Consider the following 18,657-nt stretch of genomic DNA (forward strand, 5'->3'; position numbering starts at 1 on the left):
TGTAGATATATTTAAAGCTTAAAATGGGTCTCCGGTGACAACAAATAATCACAGTATCTGTGGTTGCATGACAATAAAAGCCACCCCATGGTTTGCCAGGTGTTAACTAGCTTACACTCTCACCTCAAAATATACTGTTTTCTCCTGCGGTGATTGTGACGCGTCACATAATCAGAGCTGATACCGCGTACACTCAGGTCCATTCTGATCCACCCAGGTAGTGAACATATGACATATAGACCCAAGACCCGTGGCAGTAAAACAAGACCCAACCCAACACAATTACAGGGAAGATTTGGACCTGCTCCAACTCGGGTCTCATTTCCTCAGAATCCAGTGGACCGATCAAGACCTAGCCAGTTGTAGTGATGGCAATTACCAGACTGTCAAAACTCACAACAACGGATATCCTGTTCATTAACACAAAGTTCCAATCACTACATGAACGAATGTACGGAGTCACAAAGTTACAAAAAGAGTACTCCAAGCACAGATGGGACGAAGCAATGGCTAATAACAGTGGCCCCCTTAGCTACCTGTGTGGCCACTGGAACTTAAGTAATATTTCAAACTATTACTAGTTCCCACCCACACAGATACTGCACCAATCAAATTACAGTACCAACCTTGTCAGTCAGTATCAGAAGTTCATGGAGAGCATAAAGGGGCTCACTGCAGAAAACCAGCAACGGGTTTATGGACATCAGGCACTTTTTGGGTGTTAATAAAGTTGGGTGATAATTCTCTCTGAGTGAAGCCTATCACAGTCAGTTCACACACGCTTTGAAATCACGATGAAGAAAAACTCTGCCCATTTCAAAAGATTTTTCCTCCTCCAGCAATGTTTCACTTTGTTGTTACATAATAGAAATATTCCAGATAGTTGGGATAATTTCCTGAAGACTGCTAACCACATGAAGTGTTGACTGATCCATTATCAAAAACCATTTCCATGTCCCAGCTGCACGAGCAACATTTCAGTGTGTCAGCTTTATGCTTTATCAGTGGTTGGATCTTGATAGCAAACATACACATCACGTTTATTCACAAACTTCTGAAGCCTTCAGACAAATGCTCTGCTCTCTGAATAGAGAGTGAACGTAGCCAACTGTATTGATCTTCTCATATAAACTCTGCAGGCTCACATGATTTGTTTCATGAACTAAACAAGGTCCTGTCATCTGCTGTGCATATTTAAAGCTACATTATTCCATATCTGAGCCTTTGAAGTCTGAGCGAACCAGCAGCGAATGCTTTGCACAGGTATGAATGTGAAGGTCAGGGAACGTTGAGCATTCAGTGAAAGGTTAAAAGACTAGAAAGCATCTCAGTCTGAACATGGATTACATCTCATGAACTCAATCCCTTTAAGCCATGTCACAAACCCACCAAAGTATTAGACAGATTCCGCCGCAAGAATTCATAATGACATCCTAAAACCATTTTGCGCACAGCAGCAGAATAAAGTCATTAAAGTTCGCAAAGGTGTTGCTTAACCTGCCAGATTTGTCTGTAACTTTATCTCCGGGGCTTTTTGATGCTTCATTCCAAATTTTTTATTCAGTACATCAAAATCTGATCTCTTCAATTTAAGGTCGTGCCCATATTAGGCGCCAGAATGCTACTACTCATCTTGGGACTAATTTGAGCTTTAATTACATACTTTGTCATAGCAATGATTAGGAAAAAAACATGTCATGTGTGTAAGATCAGCTAAAAAAAATGTCATCATCAGTGAAGACATACCTGTATGGTTGCAGAAGCTGAGCTCGGGTCAGAGACTGGTCTGTATGGATTATCTCTAGTTTGATATCATTACTGTTCCCTCTCATTTTCCTTCTGCTGAATCCCTAAATGTCTGTCTAGACTGCAGCCTTCTTGTTTCCTTGCTTTAGCCCTGGTGTTGATCATGGGAAACATTCTTTTTCCCCCTGATGATGTTTTTACTTGACTGGGCAGGTGGCATTCTCTCGTTTATACGCTCCACGTGTTGGTTCATACGTGACATGTAAAGCGAAAATTCACTGATAGCGTGCTGACTCAGGAAGAGTCTCATCAAAAGGCCTCATCTCTTTTAACAGCCTCATGGCGATTATACAGCACAATAATGCTACTGTGTGACTCCATCTAGCCAACACGCCAAAAGCACTCCCTGCTTTACATGCGACAATGTAATTCATTTCACTTTGAATTTACAATATCTATTGAAGGTAGGAGTGAGATGTGGCTATCTTGCACATGCATATACTCTTACAGCCTGAAATTTACAGAAGAGATATGAATGAACCTGACAGCAGCTCTCACAATACCATGTAAAGTAACAAACGCACAACTGCAGGATCAAAACAGATGTTTTGCATCTGGACGGACTTCTGCATAATCTAAACACATTACTTATTATTGCAATTACTCGTGTCTTACAATGTAATTAGACATCATAGGAAACCCATAGGCTGCATTTCAGCAACCCAAATTATGTAGGATGTGTGTGTGCCAATTCAGTTTACTGGAACTCTAATTGGACACATGTGGTAAGATGTGTTCAAGTACTAATTCATAAGCAAACTAGCAACATGCAGTCAGTCTGTCTGTGTGGCATTCGGCTGCCTGAACTGTCAGTAAGAGGTGAAACTTGGTTACCCACCTACATACATTAAGTTTTTTAACTTTCGGTTTACCCAAATTACAAAAATGGTATTCAGCAATGGAGATATTGGTATTTTTTCATCCAGTTCTTTGTTCCACTCCAGTGCAAAGGAGGTGAATGAAGTTTGATTTGTCCTGCTTGAACAACTGAAAATATATATTTTAAAAAAAATCAGTAGCAATGTTCTATTTCAGAAATAGTCTTCCAAATAATCACTGTTGACCTCACTGTTTTTCAATTTTCATTTCAACTAATTTCTACCACAGAAATACTCCCTATCCCAGCTCCTGGGAACACTAAATCAAGACACAGAGCTGATAAAAAAAATTAGCCATTTAAGTTGCAGGGTCAGTCATTCAACTGCTTTGGAAAAGACCAAAATATTTCACAAACTATTAGATTGACTGCCATTGTACGTGCAAATATTCATGTCCCCCTCAGAATTAATTGTAATAACCTTTCATCTAGTGAAATTCATGACCAAATAACCTCAAAACTTATAACATTCCATAACATACATTGTGTGTTAGTGCTAGACAATAGTAATTGAGCATGCAAACACACTAAATGTAGTTGGTGAACTATGTAAACATTACATGCTAAACATGCTGATATTGTCCTCACATAATTCTTTATAACAGCATCAAATTTACATAATTTTTTTAAGATCAGTTTTGACATGCAGTGTATTCATTTCCGTCATCTCAGAGTCTAGATATTACCATACATTTTGACTAACCATTCTACATTACCCATATATCAATACCATGTTTTTGCATGCATCTAATCATACTCAAACAAGCAGTCAGGTTATGCTTATCTGTACTTCAATATACAGCCTAATGCCAGCCATTCACTGCCAGTGTAAGGCATATAGGACATAGAAGAAAAAAAGAGGAAACATCAACACATGTGAGTGTTAAGTGAATATGAGTGTGTCTTGAGGGAAACCAAAGGGAGAGTGTTATCAGAGGGAGATAAAAGGACACACTATAGGGCTTTTTGGCACAGAGTGACTGAGGCATTACACAGGGAGGCCAAAATACTACAGGACAAGAAAATAAGGCTTGTAATGTAAAGACACCACTCAGAATCAGCACTGAAACAAAATTAGCAGGTTAGTTAGCAGGTTAATGTAACCAACAAGCCAAGCTGTGGACTAAATAGCCCTTTAAAGTCAGGTGATCCAATAGATACTGATTATCAAGAACAATTTAGAGAGCTCTTTGAAATACGAGCACAGCACTTAACCTAAGCCCTAACAACTGAAAATATACTCAGTCTATTTAAATGATTTGTCTCCTGCCATTTGAATGATCTGCCTCCTTGTGAAACTCGACACTGTGACTGCTGCATGCTTTTATCTACTGTAGGTCACAGCATGACAGGAAAGAATAACCTAACACAGCTAGTGGCCTTTCCTCAAATATATCTTCAGTATAAAAACTTCTAATGAATTACCTCAGTGAGATATTCAGCCTAAATCAAGTGTCTTCCAGGTCTCCTCTGGATTCGAAGAAGAGAAACATCAGGCACAACAATACTTTTACTTCAACTCAGAGGAATTCACAGAATTTTAATCAAAAAGGCAAACCCCGCTGAAGAATGGTTCAGCCATTGGGTATCCAACTGAAACACACATACTGTACAGTTTTAACACAGTTTAACCACTGTTCATGTACTCCCAACCCCAACCATTTATTTTCCATGACGAAATCAAGACAAGAACTACATAAAAAGTAACCCTTCAAAATGAAAGCTATTATGAAATTAATTATATTTTAGTTTGGGAAGAGCCCATCGCCATCTAGTCACACTAGTAGTTGAGGGAAGTGAAGCAGCACCTTAAATTAGAGAAGCACAACAATATGGCAGACTTTTCTTAATTATGCTAACACTAGATTTGAAACTCTCTCCTAGGTAATACAGTATTAATGCTTACCATTAACTGTACTTTCAGTTAATATTAAGATTCAAGAGATTTTATTTGTCACATGCATACAAGTATGTATAGTGAAATGTTGTTGCGTCAAACTCCCAGGCAGACTGGTTTTGGCTGCTTTACCTCCATTACGGCTCCTGGGTTTACTTGACTCTTGTGGAAGGATGGCTGTCAGTCATTTTGAGGGGGCGTGTCCCGCTACCCGACTCTACTGCGCAGACTCTGGTTGCAAATGACGTCACACAAGCAAGACGGCAGCTTCCAAAAACGCAATATTTTGGCTCCACCTTTGCATAGTGGTAGGCTGCTGTCTGTCTGCTTGTAAAACCACAAGGTCTAATTTTCTTTTTCTACCCATGTTAAACACAGAAGATGTGAGTGTGGGAGCTTTAAAGTTATTTAAAGGTATCTTTCAAGGTTGAGTAAATAAGGTAAAGAAACGAGTAATGTAAACTATCTAAGTTTGCTGTTGAGTCATTAGTAGGATATGTGATTACTTTTTTTAAATAAGTAATATGTAATGAGTAAATTATTAAAATTTTCAAGTATCTTGCCCAAAACTCATTGCATCAATGGAAAACAACAGATTATTACAATTTAGGTTCCTTTTGTGTAGCTATGGAGATCAGCTCTATGAGTTTAGATAACATTGCACTCACCAAAGTAATAGCTAAGATCTGGGAATTCGGCGACATTGCTAAGAATATGTCAAATGAGCAGTCAAACAACAGTTTAGCCAAATTAGCTACCACTTTATCCGGAGGTTAAACCAAAAGTTAGTGCACCTGTAATGTAGCTAATAATCCCTAACTGCATAGGCAAACTGTGAGCGTGCACAACCAGTGGCCAGAGCTGTAGGCCTAAAACCCAAGTTGTAATAAACTGTACTTTTCCTTTAAAGGGGACCTATTATGCTCATTTACAGCTCTATATTTTGTTCTGGGACTCCACTGGAGTAGCTTTGAATGATTCACAGTTGAAAAATTTCCTTATTTATCTTACACTGGCCCTTTATGTAGCCCCTCAGTTCAGCTTCTGTATCATAACAGGCAATCTTAGCTCCTGTCTCTTTAAGGCCAGCAACCATTGGAAACTGAGGATTCAGAGCAGTCTGAAGCAGGTGCTTTTTGCTCACAGGGACATACATTCTTCAACATATATTTATCTCATTATTTGACATTTTGGCCGTGTTTAATATGAACATCCGACATTGTATCATTTTATATACATATATGACTGAAAATAAGAAAAAGCATTATAGGTCCCCTTTAATGTTACCTGATGTTCAAGCTACTGTCTCAAGCTAAAATCAGATAGTGAACAGTATTTCACAAGTGTGTGAGTGCAGCTTCTCAACACTCTGCAGCAGAGAGCACAGGTAGCTGAAATAATGCCAAGAGAACAAGAAAGACAGTGACTGAGAGGCTTTGCTCAAACAGCCAGAGTTAGAGAATGACAAAGTGTATTTACAAAGAAAAAACGAGTCTATTGTATTACAGCAGAGCAGAGTGACATGGACAATGTGAATGTAAACCATTACAGCCTGATATAAACAACTAGAACAAACCTTTTCCACTAACCTTACAACAGACAAGAACAACACCTGTAACCATAGTAACTATTCACAATTAAAAATGCATGATGAATATGAGACTAAAATTTTAATGACAAAACTAGGATAAAATGTCGTTTGTTGACTAAAACTAGACTAAAACAATAATCCAATGACTAAAATGTGACTAAAAATAATAAACACGTCCATGAAAAGACTAAAACTAAATCAAAAGCAGGTGCCAAAATTAACACTACTCCCAACTCTGCTGCTCTGCTGTCCAAAACTGTAATCTAGAGGAGGAGAAAAACACTTCTCAAGAGTCTGTACCTCAAACTTTGCACCATGGTTAATACCTATAAATAGCACATCATGCTCTGAAGTGTTTTATCTGTAAAGCAGCACACTGCTGCTGCCTTATGTTTCCTCAATGTACAGTACTTTATTTATCAGCCACACAAAAGCTTTGGCCTGTTTCCTTTTCCTCATGTCGACTACACTGACCTGCAACAGGCTGAAGCAAGTGAGAAGGACGAAAAGTCACACGGGTAATGTTTGTTTTTCAGTTGGGATACTGCAGGCTGTGGAACCAGGACGCTTCCTCACAGAGATCTTTTAAAACTCCAAAACGTAAACTGTGTCATTACTCTAAATTGGGTTTTGCCCCATGCCCATAATAGTAAGTAAACAATTTCCAAATCCATGAAAATATATGAAAACGCTGCGGCCTTAGCTCGCACTGCCATGCTGCAATCATGTTATTAATGGAAGAAACCAGATTGTTTGGATATCATATCCCCATGATAATTAAATCCAAATGTTTTGAAACGAAAGCTTATCCAGTACATGACTGTTGGCTGTATCACAGATGAATTGATTCAGTGTACGTAAATAAACACATGGATAAGAGGGTTTGTACACGACAGAGAGCAAACACTAACCTTGTTTTTCTGTAAATCCATAGAGGCAAGTTATCGTGTTGTTATGACATCAGAATACCCTCATGGAGCATGAGTTAACCACGATAGAAAAAGGCAGACAACCGACTGCATGTACAGATGGATAATATTGCTAACATACACAACACATGGCATGAATTTTTTCAAAAATATTTTGGCTTGTCAATGCACAAATGAAAGTCATCATGTTATACAGACAAGCAGAGCTCTCACCCTCTACATTAGTCTCATAGTTTCACTCACCAACATATGCTGCTCAGGCAGCTGCTTTCCATAAACAGTAATTGGATTCACTTGTTTTAATTTGCTTCACTACTGTAGGCTCCGTCCATAACTCACTTCAGATACGTGATTATTCAAACATTTTACGTCCAATTTCCTGTACAGCAATTACCCCAAGGAGAGAAGCGAGTGTCCTCACACCCGCTGCTGCCTGCTTCCACATCCAGCAACTGTAAAGCATGCAAAGCACACAGCCTGCCACCACACTTGCTTTGCATAATGCAGATCTGACAGTGGCTTCCTTCCTGCCGTTGACATCACTGTCAGTGGAAATAGCTGAATGTGTCTTGGACTCTTGATAATACTACTCCTATAGGGAATATGGAGACATAATCACATGGCAACAGTTAGAATATTTGGTACCACCTTCTAATACAGCACTTTTTGTGAATGGCAACCCCAAAGTTGCCAGACAGCGGAAAGTCTTCCCCCAGCTTTACACTTGCTTTGGCTTTTTAGCTACTTCTTTCATTAATCAGTGGACTGTTCATCCACTTACTTTCTGGAAAAGGGCCGCAGGACATCTGGACCAAAATCCATTTATTAGCAACTTATTAACATTTATAATTCCAGACCTGAGGGATTACTATAAGAACCCTTCATTAATGGTTTACTTGCTGTTGGCTTATTAAAAAGTGTGAGACCTGTCTTTATTCATTAATTTGATAACATTAGTAATTGCATAATTGATGGTTTATTAGACAGTCAGAACCATTACCCTTCAATAATGACTTACTAACATTTGTAACTGCAGAGTGGATGGCTCATTAGAAAGTGAGAAACCCATGACTCATTTATTAAAGTCCACCTGAAATCAAATAGTATATTTTGTGTCTACTACAGCATACATACCTACTCTGTAAATCACTTGTCCTGTGTTCTCCTTTAAGAAAAAATTCAGAAACCTAACACAAAAAAATGTACATTTGAATTTTCGTGATGGTGTCCCCTAGTTTTGCATTAAATTGCCTGAAATCCATTAGTTACCTGTCTACATCCACATTCTCAGAGTTGGAGCTGATGGTCACACTGAGCCTGATAGCACCCTGCCACACAACACAAAGGCCACAGACTCTGAACAACAACCCACATTAGTTTTCCTGCTAAAGTCTCCTTCTTATCAAACTTATAAACATGAACACATGTCTTGTCCTGAGATCTTTCTGAAATCTTTCTATAGATATAGATATTTTAATAATACAATAAAGTAGTACATTTTTAATATGTTAAATATATTTAACGAAGAAAGTGACCCATCTGTAGACATGATTTTTTTTATTTTTTAAATTCTTTATTTAACTCTGTGCTGGACATAAATATACTGCTGCGGTCTGGGACATGGGCTGCTCCATTATTTATTAGAAAAAGTGCAACAATAAACCCACATGTACAACCCACAAATGGATTTCAGTAAGGCAAAAATGCTGCAAAACTGTGACAAACCAGTAGTTTGCCCTGTCTTGACTATGCATGTATTGTAAGAGCAGGATAGAGCTCTGTCGTTCAGCCTTGCAGCCAAGTGGTCACTTGTGGTATTGCAGTGAAAAATACCCCCGTGGCCTAGACCACCACTGTAAAAGAGAAATCTGTAAAACTATTGTCAGGACACCTCAGACTACAAGCAAGGTCAATTATGACATTTTCTATTATTAACTTTTGATCCATTAAGATTTTATATTTGTAAAACCTTCCTCGAGCCAAGAAAATCAAAAATCTGTGACGTCATCTCAATGTAAAGTCTATTGGCCGAACAGGAAATCGTGGGTGGGGCCAGCGAGGTAAATACCACTGCCCATATTCACTTGGCCGCAAAACACGGAAGCAAACTCAGAAGCTATAAACTTTTTGTGGTGTATGCGCCAGCAGAGCAATTCTCATTGGACAGAATGGGCGCCATTTTCAGTCCGGTATCTAGCTCTTATAATACATCCATGGTCTTTACAGAGGAAATCTCAGTTGTGTCTCCAGCATTCAAATCTCCTACCAACTTTCTCTTAATACAATATCCTGATTTAGAGTCTCTTCTAGAACCATGTATTCACCCTCATCGTCACAGTACGGACGTTATGTTTCGGCGCATGCAGTCGTACAAAGAATACACTCCGTGACCCCAACACTTACAGTCAAAATAGTTTAATTATCCACTTACTCCGACATACAGAACAATAAATCTAGAGGACAGGTTCCACCTGAAATGTTTTGGTGGTGCACCACTTAGCTGTAGCATGTATGCTACAACCTGAAAAACGGATAAATTCTCCAAAACAAAACACACTAACGCCACACAAACAAACATAACTCATGGCAAGGACAAGATTCTTAAGTTGGATTAGTTAGCCAGTTAACGTTAGCTAATGTAGCTACATTAGCTAACAAAAGAAGACCACAAGAACGTCATCACTACTCTGCAGAACACACAGCTAGGACCCCAAGCTAATCTGGCAGGCCGAGCCAATCTTGTACCTACACTAGCCCAACGCACAAACTAAGTGCTTAGGGCCCCCGTGGCCACCAGAGGGCCCCCGAGAGCACATTTTTTCTTTTTTTTTTTGATGTATATTATGTCAATGGTAATCATACAAAAATGCAATATAATGTTAACGAGCTGGCTAGCTAATACTACTGGTTTAATCAATGCACACTGCCTCTGTCAGAGCTGGTGTCACGTTCATTAGCACTGTAACAGATGTAAACTGCATTTTGATGCAAGTACAGTTAGTCAGACTAATGTTACACTGCAGTCCTCCTGCATCGATGGAAAAAGCAGCAAAAAAGTAATGTTGTAAAAAAGGACATATCGTTCTGCAGCAGAGAAAAGAAAAAAGAAGAAAACAGAGGACAAGAAACCCTAATTACAGTATTTTACATTAGTATTTTTCATGATGGCTTAATTAGCTAGTTATAGATTAAGAGTTGTTGTTTTATGTGTACAAATTGCTTTCTGCTGAATTTATGTTGGTAAGATAAACTCATTCTATTCCATCAATTATGTACTTACACCATATGAAACTTCCCCTGGAGCACTGTTAAAGTATTTTGGAGCTGGAGCGCAACCAAACCACCTGCCCCTGATACTCCCCAAAGTGCCAGTGTCAGTGATGATCTTACCACTGTACATTCAGTACTGCAAACCGCGGTGCTGAATAATACAGCAGGTGAGTTTTTCATAAACCATGCTTTTTGTGAGATTTTTTTGTTGTTGACAGACAGTCACATTATCTTTTAATATGACATTTAACATGGCTAGCGTTTATTTTTTTCATCTTAAGTCCATCCTTCTCTGCAGGCGAGGAGCACTTCCCTGCACCTGCATCCACTGATTCTTCTGTTCCTCCCATGTGGCTGGTAAGTTTACAGCACAGCAACCTTTGTATTTGCTCAGTTTACTATAGAATATCCTGAGATAAATTTTTCTAATTATAATTATTAATTTCATTTCCCTATAGGTCCTTCTACCTTTGTGGTCATTGAGATCAATGTCACATCTACTCCCTCAGCAACTTCCAACCTACACATTGGATCAGCAGCTCCTCCAGTTGACCCATCTTAGGGGTCATCTGTCCTGTCCGACTCAGAAAGGACTGATCTGGTAAGTGATCTGGTGGTGTATGAATGATCAAGCATTGAAAATAGTCAGTAGTATTGGCGGCACTGTGGCGGTGGGGAGCCCCAAAATCAAACTCTGCTTAGGGCCCCATAAAGGCTAAGGCCAGCCCTGGGCAAGTCCATTGGAGGGGGTCTTCTTAATAAAGTGCTAGCCCAAAGGACAAAATAAATGTCATACTGGATTTTCCTTTATCTGGCAACCCAAAAATTGTTCATAATAATGGTTTATACATCACTCAAGTTTAGGCAGAGCAGAGCACTATCCTGGTGTCTTCTGGCATATTCCAGGTACAACTCCAGGTTTCTGAAGCCAGGACATGGTGTTTACTTTCACAAACACATAACCAGGATACTACAAAACTGAGCACTGGATAAACTGATGTAATATCATTTATTCAGTGATATGCCAAAGCGTATCATTAGTACAGAAAAAGAAAGCTGAGGATTTAGTGGAACTAGCTGATGTCACTTGTCAAAGTGCATATACATGTTCAGTAAGAACAAGGGCTTAAATATTCCCCTACTGAACAGAAAGTAGAGATTTACAGTTTCATACTGTATTAATGATTGACAGAGAGGCTAACAAACGATTGCAGTCAAAGATGGCTTTATGATGGAGGCTTTCAGTAGTATTGGAGATACTACAAGCATGTAGCTTAGTCTCCTATCATAATAACCTCACAACATCAGGTTAAAGTAGGATTTTAACTGCGACATAGACAACTGAATTATCCAAATGTATAAGAAAATATAAGTTCAAACTGAAATGGGGTGCAGAGAGGAACACAGAGGACTCAGAGCAATAGGCTAGGGCTCCACTGAAGATTTAAGAGGAAGAGATGGGGTGGAGAGATGAGAATCCATGATACTACTGTCAAGACAGGAGAGTTGGCGTATCAGCGCCTGCAGTGTGTTTAACTTAACCCACCCTGTTATCAAATGATGACTTGTAAAAGCATTTCTACTGATGTGGCTCATCTCATAAGTACGTTTACTATAAATAGTCATTTCTGTTGCTGTTGTTGACCTAAGTGACCAGCGGTTTCACTGGAAAACACATAATGCCGCTGGAATGAAAGAAAACAGATGCTGCTTTCAAGTGTTGTAGTCAAAAACACTGTAATTGTTAAAAGTTAGATTAATTTCAGTGAACTAGAGCAGAGGGCAAGCTATGTCACCTCACTTAACCTAAAAGGATGCACTTTGAAGGCTACAGCATATTATTCACATCTTTTACATCCTTTTACAAAGCATTAAATAAAGTGCATGGTATGGAGGTTTCTGCGTTCGTCAGTGGTGAGAGAAGTACTCAGATCATTACTTTCCTCAATTAAAATTTGCAATACTACAGTAAAAATACTCCATGACAAGTTAATCAACAAAAGTATGCAGGATACAGAAGAATGGCCCTTGTGAGTGTATGAATATATATTATATTATAAAGTTTTCTTTACTCTAATGTCAAAGTGGAGCTTTGTATATTATATAATATATATACACAATATAATTATATAATATTGTATATTACGTAAAGTGGAGCTGAATCAACTAGATTAGATTCAATAAAAAATAACTATTTTGGTAAATTATCAATAGTTAGAGTCATTTTTCAAGCAAAAGTTCTAAACACTCCCTAGTTTAAGCGTTTTAATTGCTGCTTTTCTTCGTCTTTTTTGTGAGTAAAGCGAATATGTTTAGGTTTTGGAGAGTTGGTTAGAGATGAAGCAACTTCACCTTGGCCTTTAGTAAATCATGATGGACTCATGATGGACTTTCACTGAGAATTTCTCAAATTTTTATTTTCATATTGTATCTCGTTATATTTTATATTTGTCATTTTTTATATACAAAATATTAATTAAAGAGAGAAAATAACGGACAGATTAATAGATAATGAAAATTATCATTCATTGCAGCCCTAATATAAAACATGAATCTACTAAGTATAACTGTAGTGGAGTAGGGGTAGAAATTACGATAGAATAGAAATACTCAAGTACAGTACCTCAATTAAACATTGAGTAACTGTTACATTCCACCACTGGCATTAATTATGTTTCTCCACTCAATCATTAATTTGTTACTCATATTTCTTATGGTCTGTGACATTTTTGATTCTAAGAATGTAAATGCCAGTATTCACATTTTACTGTAATTTATTAAAAACACCAACAAGTGCGTTTAAGCAATACGTACATCTGATAATGTTACATAACTTTCTGTGTGAATGACGCAGTTACACCTTTTCTTGTGTAAAGGTGTGACTAGCATCTCTCTCACTTTACTGCTGCCGCTGCATGAAGAAACACGGATATTGCCGCTTCATCTGGGATGTTCCTTGGAGTTTTCTACGAAGCTGCGGAGGTGGCTGCGCTCTTCACCAGAAACATCCGAGGAGAGCCAAAAACTGAGGAGCGGAATGTGCAGATATTACAGTGCAGGCACAGAAACGAAAGCATGAGCTCATACATTTTAAAAAAAGAGAAGAATCTGTTTAATCTAGTCAATTACAAGTGAGTGTTTAATTTCAGTAAACAAGTGAAAGATAAAATCCAACAAGTTTACACGCAACCAAGGAGGATTACAGCAGCCTACAGACGAGTAATAAATTAAAGGAAAAATCAACATAAAGTGTCTTAATAAGGTGTTGGGCCACCATGTGCCGCTAGAACAGCTTCAATACACCTTGGCATTGATTCTACAGTCTCTGAACTCTGCTGGAGGGATGAACACCAGTCTTCAAAAGAGATTCCCTCATTTGGTGTTTTGATGGTGATGGTGGAGAGTGCTGTCTAACACCTCAGTCCAAAATCTCCCATACTTGTTCAATTGGGTTGAGATCTGATGACTGTGAAGGCCATAGCATATGATTCACATCATTTTCATACTCATCAAACCATTCAGTGACCCCTTGTGCCTGGTGAATTGGTGAATTGTCATCCTGGAAGAGACCACTGCCATCATCAGGATAGAAATGTTTCATCATAGGATAAAGGTGATGACTCAGAACAACTTTGTAGTGATAAGCAGTGACTCTTCCCTCTAAGGGGACAAGTGGACCCAAACCATGCCAGCAAAATGCCCCCCACAGCATAACAGAGCCACCAGATCCCCTCACTATAGGGGTCAAATATTCAGACCTGTACCAGTTTTTCCTTTAGTCACCCGTTTGTATATCTTAATCCTCATGGAGTGATCCCCACAAGGACCTACTGTTGTTTTGCTTGTTTAACAAAATCATTTAAAAAATATATATGAAACGAAATTAAAAATAGTTTTAAAAAAGTAGTTTATTTATAAATAAATAAATATACCATAAATAATACTTTTAATTAATTAAAAATATGACCTCTATATAAAATAAGTCTTCTGATTAAGACTACAAAAGCCAACATTAAGGACATCATTTTATATGTAAAATATTTAAATATTAGATATTATAATATATGAGGTACACAAACAGTAGTGTATGTTTTTCCTGTAGGACTCAACTTTCAAGTGTGTTTGTGTTTTGGATAGATGGAGCTGAGGGTCATACACCTGCAGATGAGCATTTCACCATCTGATATTTTGAAATTTGAGACCTCCACTCTTTTCTTTAAAACGATTTGCAGTACACAATGCAGCAGTATTTACATTGCCATGCTCCTACATCACCATTTGTGCACTCATCTCCTTTCATCCAGTTACGTGTTGTGTTGAAATATGCTCACAAACTAAATAATACCCTAATGATGAACTGTCTTCAAAATATTTACTCTTGTAGATGTCTCAAAACTCTAAAACACAAATTTGCTAACACCATAAAAAGCAAATGTTTGTAGCCTGTCCAGAAACAGGAGCCAAGTAAAGTCAGCAGTCCAATCTGACCTCCTATAATTACTTACTACAACTTATAACTTATCAAATCATATCTAACTAATTAGTATCATGTATTTTAGACTATTGCTCCTGTATAGTTGATATCAATTACAAAGCACCAGCTAGGATTTTAATTTGTACACACACACTGCAAACTCCAGTCTACTTAGGCAGACTCAAAACCACAGTTACAATAATTTATAGATCTTTTAGATAATACTACATTAAAAGTAAAATGTTTTCACTCATACAGTATAAACAGATGTTACAAGTGTTTTATCACAGAACTATGACAGAATAATCAGTTATTAGTCATTGCGTGTCGAGCTGAACCTACTGAACTCAGTGCACTGTCAATCTCAATCTACACGGGTGAGAGGAGGGGCTGATTTATTGGAATATAACCTAACTTTTTGTTGGTGGAAACCACCCAAATGCGGCAGAAGGTGGCTGATATTGATCACAACCTGCCCAAAACCGTTTTTACCCATGAAATTAAATAAAAAGTAGCCCAGAAAACCACCCTATCTGGCAAAACCGCACTCACCCCAGCCAACCCCCTACGACTACGGTGTGGTAGAAGAAAGTAGCACTTCCAGGACTTAATAGAACGTTGGTAAAGAACATGATCCAGGCAGAAATGATGTTTCTGTGGCAGTGGCGGCAAGAACCGAGGATTGGCGGGGATTGTAACAACTACTACTTATCCATATAACAGAATCAATGATTTTCTTTGCGTTTGTGTGATCGGTATCAGTAACATCTTCTTGATCCTCATAGAATGATCGACCATTTATAGCAAACAATGACACGCACTAGACATACATTTTACTCTATTTTTCCTTTACCCAGACTGACGAATGGAGGCTTGTAGACTGTAGAAGTTGCTGCCAGAGGAACTTCAACAAGGGAATTCATTATCATCTTTTATAGCCACTTCTTCAAACACATTTTATTGTCCGCCTTTGATTATGATGTCTTTTACCTCATTTTATTTCACATATATTTTTCAAACTGTTTGATCTCCGTTTAATCCCCTGTTTTTATCCATCTTTCATTATTTGTACAGTTTTATGATTTCCTCTGAAAACATTTTGTGAACCAGGATTTCAGAGATGTGCTATATAAATAAAATTCCCTATTAAACGAACACCGTCATGATTCTTGGGTCGTCCTGTTGCTTATTAGCAATGCATTTCCTTGTGATGATGACTGACCAAGGTTCGTAGATTACCCACCTTTTAATTTTGAACTACATCACTGGTTGGATGGAACTCTGAAGTGAGTAAGAAATTGGAAGCATGTGTTTTTTTGCATGTTTCATTATGTCTTGGCCTGGCGTACCTACAACCGTATTATCCTGTTACATGTTTGCACTGCATTTCATTCACATGCTGCAAACAAATGTTATGATGGGCTGTCAAAGGTGGGGGGAAAGTCATGGAGCTGGTCCACGATGGGCAAACATATAAGAAACAAATCTGAACTAAACATATTAACCATCCTGATCAGACTGCTCTGTTCTACCTGCAGGACGGTGATATCAAACCATCTGTTTAAACGAGAAGCAGATTTGTGGGGATAGTGCGAGAGTTACCCCCTTTGATTGAATCAGGTCAATAAGCCGAATTCCAAATTTTTGATCAGAATGTGGGGGTGGATAGCATGGGGTAACGTCACCACATACTTTGCGGTGAGTCATAGGCTGGAGGCGAGAGGGCTGAAAAAAGGGGGGGCTATGGAGTGACCTTATGATGTTGTAATTTAACGTAGAGCATGTCACTTTGTCTAAAAATAACAGCCAGTTCAGACTGAAATAGCAGGTCTATTTCTGTTTGGTGTTTCTGTTGGACGCCTCTGGGGCGCTCTCTCCGGGGGTGTGCATGCTAGCAAGGGAGAGCAGGAGCAGGAGGAAGGGAGAGAATGTGTTGTTTTGTTTTTCATTCTTTCCGCCTTAAAAGAGGAGGGGGAATCTGGAAAAGAAAAGAAAAAAAAGAAGAAGAAGAAGAAGAAGAAGGGAGCAGCCGAAACCTTTTCAATCATCCCTGCAAACTATCCACAGTTGTCTAAACCATTAAACTCTCAGTTTGAAATGAGTCTTCTCTTGCAGCAGTGGCAAAGACTGAGAACATTCTTTTGGGGGAAAAGCTGGTCATTTTGATTTAAGACTGGGGTCCCAGCTAGCTTGGCTCTACAGTATGTCACCCCAGTCAACAATGTGCTCTAATGACTGGAAGCAAATTGATACCATTTGTCTCGGAAAGCTCCCCTCGGTCTGGAACATTGGGTTTAAGCTTACAGCTAAGCCCTGGATGTGTGACGTGATTACGAAGAAGGTCAAGAATTATCATTTTTCACTGTGATTCTTTTTGTACAGTCCAGTTGGATACAGGGGCTATGAATCATCGCAACATGAATATACTGTATTACTCATTCTCCTTAAACTGACTGTTGCAGCCTCTTCAGCCCCCCCCTCCACACACACACACACACTCACACTCACTCCCTCTCTGCTCCGCACACAGTGATGTACCGTACTTAAAGGAACCCCTGTTTAGGTTGACTTGCCTTTAAAAGCCTCGCTGCTATAACAACTTCCTCAAGCCTTTTTCTGTCCCAAACACAGACGGAGGAATGTGTGTTTTACGAAAACAGACTCAATCCACCATGCAGGATATTAGGCCACAACATAGGCTGACAGTAACGTGTGTGAGTACAACAACAGAGCAGCATGTACTGTGGCAAACTACAGCAGCTATTCTTAGCACTCACGGTTCGACTTAAAAGCACAAACCACCCATACCTTGTGAATATGAAATCCTATTTCCTAAAACAACTAACTTGTAGCAGCAAATACATTTTGTAAGAAAGTGCTCTGATTATGTTTTTATCAACATAATGTTGTAAAATGGTATCTGCAAAATGTTTTTAGTACAAGTACAAGTATTAAAAAATGTTCAACATATTTCATATGTCATTCATTCAATATCCACTGCTGGCAATGAAAGCATGATTAATGTTGAAATGGTTATGGCAACCCAAATGTCCTGATTCAAGGTCAGGAAAGATTGTGGCCTTGGTTAAATATAGGGAAAGTCAACACTGAACAAAACAGAACACACTGCCTTTTTAGAATACTTAATAAAATACCAAAATCACAATCTTTCTCTATCCTTAAAGCTGCATTAATTTAATGTTGGTCACTTGGGGGCAGTGTTGCAAGCTAAAAACAACACCTTATCACCTTTTAAAGCCAATGTGTTAGCAAACAATTGCCTGTTTACACATCCAGCAGACACAGTAACATTAGCATTCATTTAGAGTTGTCTTACTGGCCAACCTTTTAATTCTGCTGTGGTCTCTACCAACTCCTGAGACACATATCTGACTCTTTAGCTGCTAAATTATCCACTATGTTCACCAGCTAGTTCCTAACTTGTCTGCTGTTAGGTGCTGAGCAGGTACAGTACAGTTGGTTTGCTGACAACACCTGCCATCTTCAGCTGATAACGGGGTTGATGGGAGTGAAGTTGTGGACCAGGAAACAAAAACAATCAGCTAAAAGTGAATGGGAAGCTAAAAGGCTCTTTAGAGCTGCAGAGTTGGTGATTATTCTCAGTTTTAACCAATTTAGACTTGAAAATGAGTATATTATTATTTGTGATATCCTGTTTTTTACTAGTAAAAGGTTTTGAATCTTAGTTGAACCATTCTTCACATAGTGATAATTATTGTCTGGGAGTAGCCTTTTACCCCCTCCTGTTTTAACTCTTGATTACATCACTCTATTGTAAACTGTCTTTACTAT

The 18,657-nt window shown here is 38.5% G+C and overlaps 1 protein-coding gene and 1 long non-coding RNA gene across 6 annotated transcripts in view; one reads left to right on the top strand and one right to left on the bottom strand.

Moving 5' to 3' along the window:
• Window positions 1-18,657, bottom strand: part of myocd (myocardin) — a 164,443-nt gene that overhangs the window by 124,483 nt on the left and 21,303 nt on the right. For 2 of the 5 annotated variants that reach the window (XM_067576800.1, XM_067576805.1), the window contains one exon: window positions 13,231-13,395. The exons of 2 other annotated variants lie outside the window; for them this stretch is intronic. The gene's annotated coding sequence lies outside the window, so the exon portion shown is untranslated. Of the gene's footprint in view, window positions 1-7,343; window positions 7,496-13,230; window positions 13,396-18,657 lie in introns of those variants that run through there. One more of the 5 variants, XM_067576799.1, reaches the window with a different exon arrangement.
• Window positions 7,696-17,859, top strand: LOC137172400 (uncharacterized). Its single transcript, XR_010924966.1, has 4 exons — window positions 7,696-10,537; window positions 10,669-10,727; window positions 10,829-10,971; window positions 15,702-17,859. It is a non-coding gene; the product is annotated as an uncharacterized lncRNA (long non-coding RNA).

Source organism: Thunnus thynnus, chromosome 20 (assembly GCF_963924715.1).
Source record: "Thunnus thynnus chromosome 20, fThuThy2.1, whole genome shotgun sequence".
In the NCBI taxonomy this organism is placed as follows: domain Eukaryota; kingdom Metazoa; phylum Chordata; class Actinopteri; order Scombriformes; family Scombridae; genus Thunnus; species Thunnus thynnus.